Source organism: Phoca vitulina, unplaced genomic scaffold (assembly GCF_004348235.1).
Source record: "Phoca vitulina isolate PV1807 unplaced genomic scaffold, GSC_HSeal_1.0 scaffold11, whole genome shotgun sequence".
NCBI lineage: Eukaryota > Metazoa > Chordata > Mammalia > Carnivora > Phocidae > Phoca > Phoca vitulina.
In genome coordinates this window covers 5,274,331-5,285,813 of record NW_022589714.1, presented here as the reverse complement: position 1 = coordinate 5,285,813, position 11,483 = coordinate 5,274,331, and positions in this window count along the sequence as shown.

Here is an 11,483-nt window from a genome sequence, read left to right as displayed (position 1 = left end):
GATCCTATCCCACACTCTGACCTGCTCTGCGTCCAGGATTCACTATCTCAAGTACATATTCTACCATCTACACAGTTGCTCCTCCTTAATCTCTTTCCCTCCTCAGAGAGAGTCTAGGAAAGAGAGAATTACAATTTTCTTTTTTTACCTTTATATTAGTTTTTTAAAAAATTTTATTATGTTATGTTAATTACTATACATTACATCATTAGTTTTTGATGTAGTGTTCCATGATTAATTGTTTTCCTATAGCATCCAGTGCTCCATTCAGTACATGCCTTCCTTAATACCTGTCACCAGGCTAACCCATCCCCCACCCCCCTCCCCTCTAGAACCCTCAGTTTGTTTCTCAGAGTCCATAGTCTCTCATGGTTCATCTCCCCCTCCAATTTCCCCCCCTTCATTTTACACTTCCTACTATCTTCTTTTTTTTAACACATAATGTATTATTTGTTTCAGAGGTACAGGTCTGTGATTCAACAGTCTTACACAATTCACAGCACTCATCATAGCACATACCCTCCCCAATGTCTATCACCCAGCCACCCCATCCCTCCCACCCCCCACCACTCCAGCAACCCTCAGTTTGTTTCCTGAGATTAAGAATTCCTCATATCAGTGAGATCATATGATACATGTCTTCCTCTGATTGACTTATTTCGCTCTGAAGGAAGAAAGAACATCCTTAAGTCTAGTTACCATAACTTTCCCAAATGGGTTGTGGGATTCCTGAATGTGGGATATATTCTGTAATATTTCCCAATTTTCTATTTCTAAAAGAATGTTCAACAGTCCTAAATGTGGAGCTAAGCTCTGGTGGGTTTTGTTTTTTGTTTTTTGGTATTTTTTGAATACCATCCCTAGCACCCAGCCGCCACCTTACTTCACGCCCTTCCTTCAACAGCACTTTGTGCCCACGTGTGATCTCTAAATAAATAAATAAATAAATAAATAAATAAAATCTTTAAAACATTACTTTCTGTCAATCACCTGAGTTCTACTTTCAACTCAACACCTTAAAAATAATAACAATTTTTACATTCTCAATTCTAAGACAGAATTTTATAGCATTTCAAATTTTCTGAAGTGTCTTATAATGGATGTCTGTATTTGATATGGTAGTGTGAGTTTTCTTTCCCTAATCTGTGATGTAATTTATAATTGTGGGCATTTGGGGTCCAAGAAAATGCAATATTGCTGCTCAGTTTTCTATGCATACCATGAAATAATATGACCCTAATGGTCAGGGAAAGCCATCCCAGTGAGAAAAGATCCCTAAGAGGTGTGGCTCAAGGTAGAGATACTGGAGAGAACTTTTTGTTCCAAAACAGCACCTATAATATCATTCCTTAGGATTATGATAATTCTCTTCTAAACAGAAAGTGTTCTCCAGGTAGACATTGAGATAGAAGTTTTTGCAAGTTGCTATACAGGCAAAGACGTGGGGAGCTTATTAAAATGTACAAAGACATCACCATCCGAGATTTAGTGTTTAGTTTAATTGGTCTGGGGAGGGTGGGGGGCAAGTGTCAGTATTTTTAAAAGTTTCTCAAGTGATTCTAATGTGCAGAGAAGTTGAGAACCAATGTGCTAAATGTGCTAACATCTTTGTTTCCAACAAATCCCTTCTTTGGTAGATATTAACACAGGACGAATATAACTCAGGATTATATCTGATGAATATTTTCCTCTGGGAGAAAAGTTTGCTAATAGGAGAAAGGGAGCTAGAAATAGAGTTAGAAAGTACTAAAGATGTATTTCTACTCCAAAATTGTTCAAAGAGCCCCTGACTATACTTCCTGACTGTTTGGCAGCTGGATGTGTCAACTCAATATTAACAAATTAGAGCTCTCTGAAGAACTTGCCATTTTATGTTAATTGACACAAATAACTGATTTTGGAATTCAAAAGAGTATAATGATTTATCTGGCTCTTAGAGTGGACACATGTTGACGACATGCCTAGTTTCCCTTCCACTGGAGAAGTGCTATTCACTCACTCCATGTGGTCCTGGTATTCTGTCTGCCTAGCAGTAGAAGTGGACATGTGATGCAGGCTGGTCCCTGGTCCATGTGTCAGTATTTTCCTAACTTAAATTCTCCGAAGTAAAACTACTGAGTTCTGGAATATGCATATTTTCCATTTAGAATATATCTAAATGCCTTCCAAAATGGGTATATTGACTTACACTTTCATGAGACGTGAAAAAAGTTTACCTCTTTCTCACTTAATATCATCAGACTTAAAAAAATTTTCTCTCTCTAAATTTTTCTCTAAGTATCTTAAATTTTTTTAAATCTAAAGTGTGTGAAGTAATATCTTTAGTTGCCTTATTGTATATTTTTAGGGTATATAATCAGTTTAAGCATGTTTTCAATGTTTATTGGACATTTTTACAGTCTTTTTTTTATTATGTTATGTAACCATACAGTACATCATTAGTTTTTGATGTAGTGTTCCATGATTCATTATTTGTATATAACACCCAGTGTTCCATGCACTACGTGCCCTCCTTAATACCCATCACCGGTCTAACCCATCTCCCCACCCCCCTCCCCCCTAAAACCCTCAGTTTGGTTCTCGGAGTCCATAGTCTCTCATGGTTCATCTCCCCCTCTGATTCCCCCCTTCATTTTTCCCTTCCTTCTCCTAATGTCCTCCATGCTATTCCTTATGTTCTACAAATGAGTGAAACCATATGATAATTGACTTTCTCTGCTTGACTTATTTCACTTAGCATAATCTCCTCCAGTTCCATCCATGTTAATGCAAAAGTTGGGTATTCATCCTTTCTGATGGCTGAGTAATATTCCATTGTATATATGGACCACATCTTCTTTATCCATTCGTCTGTTGAATGACATCTTGGCTCTTTCCACAGTTTGGCTATTGTGGACATTGCTGCTATGAACATTGGGGTGCATATGGCCCTTCTTTTCACTACATCTGTGTCTTTGGGGTAAATGCCCAGTAGTGCAATTGCTGGGTCATAGGGTAGCTCTATTTTTAATTTTTTGAGGAACCTCCACACTGTTTTCCAAAGTGGCTGTACCAACTTGCATTCCCACCAACAGTGTAAGAGGGTTCCCCTTTCTCCACAGCCTCTCCAACATTTGTTGTTTCTTGCCTTATCAATTTTTGCCATTCTAACTGGTGTAAGGTGGTATCTCAATGTGGTTTTGATTTGAATTTCCCTGATGGCTAATGATGGGCAGAAGACATGAACAGATACTTCTCAAAAGAAGACATAAAAATGGCTAACAGACACATGAAAAAAAATGTTCATTTTTATAGTCTTTTGTGAAATATCTATTGGCCATTTAAATTGTGGTTTGGAGTTTAAATCATTTTTTTATGAAAGGCAGTTTGACTTTGAATTTTTTATTATTTCATGAATTTTTGCTTACATCATGTGGCTTATATCAAATTAAGCTCATGAAAATTTATTCCAAGAAACTATATTATTAGATACTGTGTCAAGAAACTTCATCACAGCACTGATTATCATTGCAAAGAAAAAAAAAGGAAACAAAATAAATGTCCAACAATAAGGAATTTGTTAATAATTTATGATAAATGTATAATTATGCATCATATAATATGATGATATAATAGGAGATGATAGTCACAATATATAGATAAGTGATTTAAAAAAAGAATGTATGGGTATTAAGGAGGGCATGTACTGCATGGAGCACTAGGTGTTATACAAAAACAATGAATAATGGATCATTACATCAAAAACTAATGATGTATTGTATGGTGACTAACATAACATAATAAAATTAAATTAAATTTAAAAAAATTAAAAATAAAAAAAGAATGTATAATATATTCCCCTCTTTGTAAAAGTAAGTTATGTATGTGTATACATATATTTATTTTCAAAAGGCTGGAAGGAAATTTAAAAACATGACAATGGTTATCTTCAAGCTAAGATCATAGATAATTTTTCTTTTTCTTCTTTTGATGCACTGTATTATCCAAATTTTGTATAAAAGATCTGTATAACTTTATAATGAGGCAAAATAGTAAATTTTAACTATTGATCAAGCTAAAACTTTTGCTTGGCCAAACAAAATTTGGCTATCTTAATTTACTCCTTAGTGTTTGCATTTTAAATGTGATAATCATGCCTTTTTATTGCAATTTGCATTAAAATTTTGCCTAATGTCCATTGGTATCATCATCTACAAACATGGTAATCTAACAATTAGTAGAAATTATATACTTTTAGAAAATGAGTGGTATTAAGTTCTCCTGCAGCTGCTTCAATTATAATCTAGATGTAAACAATTGCAGGCTTAACCCTTTCCATCAAGCTTTTGAAAACACATTACAGTGTGTTATGAATATTATTGTTACAAACTGAGTCAAGGAGTTATGAAAATGACACACACTTGATTGTTGATAACAATTTCCTCAAGATCTTGATTCCTACTAGAGGATCCTTAACTCTGCTTTGAAATGGGCCAATTTATAATCATGCTCTGAAAGGAGAACTTTTCATTTGTATGTTCTTGTAATGTTTTTTCATGACTGAACCATATTTGGGTAGTTAGTAAAGGTGAATGAGTAATGGCACCAATAGATTTATCCTGTTAACAGAAAAAAAATCACAAGTTTTCATTAAGTTATTAATGACTCTTTTTGTTCAGATAACACATTTCTTGGTTGTTTTCTACCTGTTGCTTCACCGAGGGAAATTCTTACATAAAATGTAATTAACTGTATCCAAAGTTGCAGTAAACTGTGCTGTGAATGCCATATCAGAGAGTTATTTATTGTTCTCTAGAGATATAAATTCTGAGTTAATAGATGTAAAGCCTTTAAAACAGTTTCTGTCACATAGTATGTGTTCAAAATCAAGAATATGTTCATTTCTTTTGCAGAGGGTATTAGAAAAGGAAGAAATGATTCAGAGAGACTAATAGTCTTTTTTGTTTTATGAATTACATTTACAAATTGAAATTTCTAGGGGTGCCTGGATGGCTCAGTGGGTTAAGTGTCCAACTCTTGGTTTTGGCTCAGGTTGTGATCTCAGCGTCCTGAGATTGAGCCCTGCGATGGGTTCCATGCTTAGCGTGGTGTCTGCCTGAGATTCTCTCCCTCTCCCTTTACCCCTACCCATACTTGTGTGTGCTCTCTCTCTTAAATAAATAAATAAGTAAATAAATAAATATCTTAAAATATAAATATTAAATTTCTAAACAGCAAAAATACAAACACTATATATATTTATATATTATTTGTCCCAGTGTTTTATATTTGGGGAGATGGTTTACATGCCATCACCTCTAATAATTCTTCCCTGGCCTTCTTTTTCCTTATTAGAAATATTTTATCATATAAACAGTATTGGAAATCTGTGCCTAACTGGGAATTGAAAGATGAGTGATTCCCAGGGGGGAAAAAACAACTGCTAAATATCCCTGGTACTAAGGCCTTCAGATACCTAATTTTTGAAGTGTGAGAACTCTCAGGTGCCTCTGGAAGTGCAGCCAGATGAAACCCAGGGGAGTTTATCATAGCTTTTCCTAGAAAACATTGAAATGGGGAAGCTAGGAAAATTTCTAAAGGACATGCCTTCATTCTCCAAATGGAGAAGGAAAGATGGTGAACAAGCCTCAGATGCTTTTAATCAGCTCAAAACAGGGGAGGACCAGTTCCAGCCTCCACCTTTTGGGATTCATGCCACATACAGATTGACAGGATCTGAAAAAATTGTGGGAAGCAACTTAATTATTCTTGTGGTCCTGCCTATTTGCCACCTCGGGCACATTGAAAACTTGATAGTCTCCGATCTGGCCCCCAGCCTGGTCCCCTCACCTGGATAGGCAAAGCCGTTGAGACTGTGCCTGGACAGTCAGTTGAAGTCATCTTGAAGATGTGAAGCTACCTACACACCTCTACCCAACATCTCAGCCCTGAAGGTCTTCACATGTCTTCCTTCTGGCTGCAAGTTTTGTTTCCTATTTTTTCTAGTTTTGATGAAATGATCAAAGGAGAATATTTAGGTGACTCCTCAGAGAGACAATGGCATCGGTTCTTGTTTATTAATTTCTAATTCTTTTTTCCCCTTGCCAAATATGGTCAGCTATGCTTCTAAGCTTGCAAGTGTCATTCCAGGGTTCCTGGTAAATGCCATAAAATATGTTTTTCTACTCAGGTCAGGAAGTTACAGGTTCACTGTTGACTAATACATGGTTATCTATTGGCACATGCTTCCCAGTTCCTGTTCCCCATCAGATTCTGGAGCAGTGAGACAGATGATCTGAGTTCCTAAACAACTCTTGGTTGCCATGGGTTGCCATCACCACCTTGGACCTTGCCATCCCTACAGTGTCTCTGAAGAATGTTCTAACCATACTCAGAGTCCCTTTTATGCCTAAGTGTATCTTAGTTTCAAGAGATTGTGTTGCTGGTTTTTCCTCTTTGTTATTTCTAATCTTGTGAGTTCATGTCTTTAAAAAAAGATTCTCTATCCTATAGTTTTAGTGGCGTTTTTGGGTACAGCAAAATCATATGAGTTAGTTTAATCAACCATCACATTTTGATTCTCAAAATCATATTTTTAAAAAAATTCATAAATTCAGATTTTTTAAAAAGTTATAGAAGTTGAATGCACAGTGAATTTTATTAGTTCAAATTCTTTTCCTGTCTTGGCTATTTATGGGATAGTGTTGCTATTGCTAAAATGGGGAAGTTCAAGGAATGCACAGACCCGGAGGGAAACATCAGTGTTCAAATTCAAGCATGTTAACTTTGGGATCATTATGAAACATACACATAAAATGAAAATAGGTAGGGGGGTATATGAGTCTAGACATCAGAAGAAAAACCCAGATTAGACCTAAATTTAAGAGCTGATGACATATATATTGTGTTGAGAGGTGGAGTTGAATGAAAATGGAAGATTTTAATATGACAGCATTTTTCACTGAAATTGTTATTGAGGTGAATATAGATTCACATGCACTGGTAAGAAATAACACAGAGAGATCTCATGTGCCCTTTACCCACTTTCCTTCAATGATAACATCTTACAAAACTATAGTATAGGGTCATAATCAGGATGTTGACATTGATACAATCTGCCAGTCTTATTCAGATTTCCTTTGTTTTACTTGTATTCATTTGTGTGTATTTCACTCTTTGCAACTTTATTATATGTACAGGTTTGTGTGTTCTACTACCACAGCTAAGGTATAGAACTTTGCTTGAAAGAAAAATATTTTCAAAAGCTTGGCAAGACAACCAGTGAAATTAAACTTCTAATTTCATGGTGTTAAAAATTCTAATTTTACATCAAAATTTTCTTACTCTCTCACACTCAAGTATAAGACTTCCTGAGTGGCCCTGGATAGACTTCAGGAGATAGTGTCTTCTGTTAAAACTCTGAATACCCTGAACCTACTATACCAACTTTCACTTCCTTCCCAAGTAATTCCCACTCATTTGTCCAATGAGGCTGTTTCTGTTTTGATTGAAGATTTATAATTCCCTTACCTAAGACAGAGGGGCTTTTCAAAGGAAACCATTTCTTCTCGGTCAGCATCACCATACCCTGCATTATTTCCAGATCTTTAATTATAAGCAAATTATAAGGCATTTCTCATATGGTCTAAGCAGCAATGCAGATTGTCCTCAGCAGCCCTTCCACTCAGACAAGATGACCTAGCAGATCAACTCATATTTCAGTGTCTGGAAGTTAGGAATGTGGCATGGATCATGTGGCAGGCCCAAAAAGAGAATCACAGTAGAGAACTCTAGAGTTTTAGAGCACAGCCATCCTATTTTTGGCAAATTAATTATTCTCCTTTCAAGAAATAGCTCTCTGGATTGCCACTGGATGCTGGTAGCAACAGCATCTGATCATGTGACTTGAGCTACCCAACATAAACTGAATACTACCAGATCCATTTAGCCATAGAATTGGATAGGTGCTGAAGCATTACATTAGCCTTGAAAGCTTACATCATCTCCCAGTGCATCTACTTTTGACAAACTGCTGCCACTCTTTTAGCCTCATAGATAATTCTCTAGAAGTTGATTGAAATGGAAAAACTTCAAGTCAGATCTATGAATGACTCTGCATAACATGGTAACCCTATTGTGCTGTTATATCTGTCTCAAGAATAATCCCCAGAGACAGTGGAAAGAGAATTTCAAGGAGAACATGTCCATTACATATTTTTTCTGGAAGAAGTGATGGTCTCATTAAGGCCATCTCATTGTCATGGCTAGTAATTTGGCTCCATGGTCAGAGAAATAAGATTAGAGAATTAGTTACATGAAGGTTAGGCAAAGGACAGAAGATAGCCCTTTCAAAATGGCCCCCGAAGTATAGTTATGTCCCATATGAATCCTGAAACCTAAAAGCTCCCACTGCAATGGAGATAACTCACCCCGAATAAATTGCTCAACCTGTTTCTTCATCCGCCTCAGTGCTTTTTTAATGGGCTCATGGATCTAACTGGCCAAGATGGCAGGACTCATGTTATAAATGGAGTAGACGATAAGTAAGTGCATGGGTAGAATCTTGACTGTCCCAACTATTGAGCAGTGGTTGGGTATAGGATAGATATTGAAAATAGAGCAAGGTGAGAGAGAGGGAAATGTCAAGAATGACTTTAAGGTTTTTTGCCCAAGCCAAACAAGGTGTCATTTACTTCAGGAGAAAGAGCAAATCTGGAGTGAGCTCATGGTCTAATCTAGACAGTCAGTTGATTCCATCCTGGACTCTAAATCTTTTTTTTTTTTTTAAGACTTATTCATTTATTTGGGAGAGAGAGAGCATGAGCAGGGGGAAGGGCTGAGGGAGAGGGAGAGAGACAAGCAGACTCCCTATTGAGTAGGGAGCCCCATGTGCGACTCGATCATCCCAGGACCCTGAGATCATGACCTGAGCCAAAGGCAGATGCTTAACTGACTGAGCCACCCAGGGGGCCCTAGGACTCTAAATCTTAAGCAAGTGACACAGAGATGTAGGGGACACCACATTCATCACAATGACAGTGGCAGAGCCAGACTAGATTGCTGCTGACCACTACTATCCTTTCTGATGCCCAACTCCCAGGGGGCTCCCATGATCTAACCCATTATCCAGGCCCTGGTTCTCCAGCTTTTCATTCATTTTGTCAGCCCTTTGCAGTCTTCAGTCACTTTCCAATGAATGCCATCTAGCTAGGCTCAGTTGCAGTAGCAGCCTGACTGACAGGATGGGTGAATATGACGTGAGGTAGTTTGTAGTCAGCTGGTGGGCTCAGGACCACTGGCATCTTGCTGCTGTAACAACCCAGCTAACAGATGCCACCTGGGGTTTGTTATTTTGTTATAGACATATTTGTTATAGACATAAAATGTGATGTGTATGTTTAACTTAAAATATGTTGTCTTATGAGAATACCAAACATGCTAATCCCTGCCTGTCAGATCTCCCATCCTTACCAGGTAACTTCATTTATAGGAAACAACAATCTTTATGTGATTCTCAAATTTGATCGAATAATGAATTTTATAGAACCTTTTTTTTTTTTTTTTAAATAATGACTCTCAGTATAAACAGACTGCTTTGCACCAAATTTCAATTTAGTAAAAACATTCTTGGTCTGTGTAGGAGCAATAATGTAATATTCTTTCCTTGATTTTGAGTTTCACTTTTTATATCTTGTTTTATTATATATTTTCTTAAAAACTGCCTCAATTTTGTGCGTGTGGGGTGTGTGTGTGTGTAATAAGACAAGGGATATATTAATCAATCAATCTTCATGGAAGATTATAATTAAACTATAAAAATATGTGTAAGTCTTTTTTTAAAAGATATTCCACAGGTCATCTCAAGCATAACAACACTCACTGTTGAAAAATTATTTCTGATATATAATCTAAGATCAACTTGCTTTAATTTACCATAACTCTCACTTGACTTATCATTAATAGAGATGTTGAGTAACTGGTCATTTTTCTTCATGTGAAGCTCAATGTAATGAATACATTTTTTTATTTTATGGATCATTAATTTCGTTGAGTTCCTTTGTAATAAGTAGAACTTTCAATGCGTCCTATTTACCTGTGAATCAATACCTATCCAAGTGTTACAGAGATAAAGCAATTGTTACAAGAGTAACAGTCTGTTTTCACATATAAACAGACACAATTGCATATTCTGAAAATGCTTTGTTTTACCAAAAGATATTACTGTCCCAAAGTTGGACAATATCCTGCTTATGGTTGTGGGCAACACCACCACCATGTCAGTTCATTTAAAAAATATTTGCCTTTGTTCAACATCAAGGGAACTGGTTAAAGTTTGGAGAGGTGGGAATGGGTAGATTCCCAGGAAATGGCTTACTGGTTTTAAAACTTGGAGAAATGGAAATAGCATAATGCTGGAAACATCCTTAGAGTAAAAGTGCTAGAGTAATGGGGAAACTCACAGCGACCCAGAATTCTTCTTCATTGCATCCCAAAATCATAGACGCCTTAAACAACCTCATCCAACTAGCACCATGGAAGGCAGGGAGGGAAGCAGAGGGAAAGGGGAGAAAAGGCACATAGGGCAGCTTTGCAGAGACACAGATGCAGGTGGCTCCCGGGAAAAGGGAGAGCATCTTCCGCAGGACCAGTGGCTGCATCAGGGAGGGTAAGGGGTAGGATTTCTGTCACTCCATAATTTTCATCTTACACTAAGTTGCAATTGCGCCCCCAAATTTATTTATTTATTTATTTAAAGATTTATTTATTTGAGAGAGAGAGAGCTTGAGCAAGCAGGGGGAGGGGAAGAGGGAGAGAGAATCCTGAAGCAGACTCCCTGCTGAGCAGGAGCCTGATGTGGGACTCAATCCCAGGACCCTGAGATCATGACCAGAGATGAAACCAAGAGTCAGCCGCTTAACTGACTACACCACCCAGGCATCCCTCACCCCCAAAATTTAATTTAAAACTATATTTTCAGGGGCGCCTGGGTGGCTCAGGAGTTAAGCATCTGTCTTCGGCTCAGGTCATGATCCCAGGGTCCTGGGGTCGAGCCCGGCATCGTGCTCTCTGCTCAGCCGGGAGCCTGCTTCTCCCTCTCCCACTCCCCCTGCTTGTGTTCTCTCTCTCGCTGTGTCTCTCTCTGTCAAATAAATAAATAAAATCTTTAAAATAAATAAATAAATAAACAAACAAACAAATAAATAAATAAATAAAACTATACTTTCAGTCCTGCAAAGGAATCACAAATATTCGTTAGTGGATTAAAATGACATAGCAATGAAATAGTAAGGTCAATTAACAAGATTATTTGAAGAGGAAATTTTGAGAAGACAAACCATAATTATTTCTGAAATTAGTCCACTGTTTCAGAAGTGCCTGATGCAACTGACCCATATTTGTGTAGTCAGGCATCAAAATCAGTCTGCTACCACGGACATTTTCTTTTACTGTTTAATCATCAAGATTCCTGAAGTAATTTATTTCCCTGGCAGCATCATAGCTTT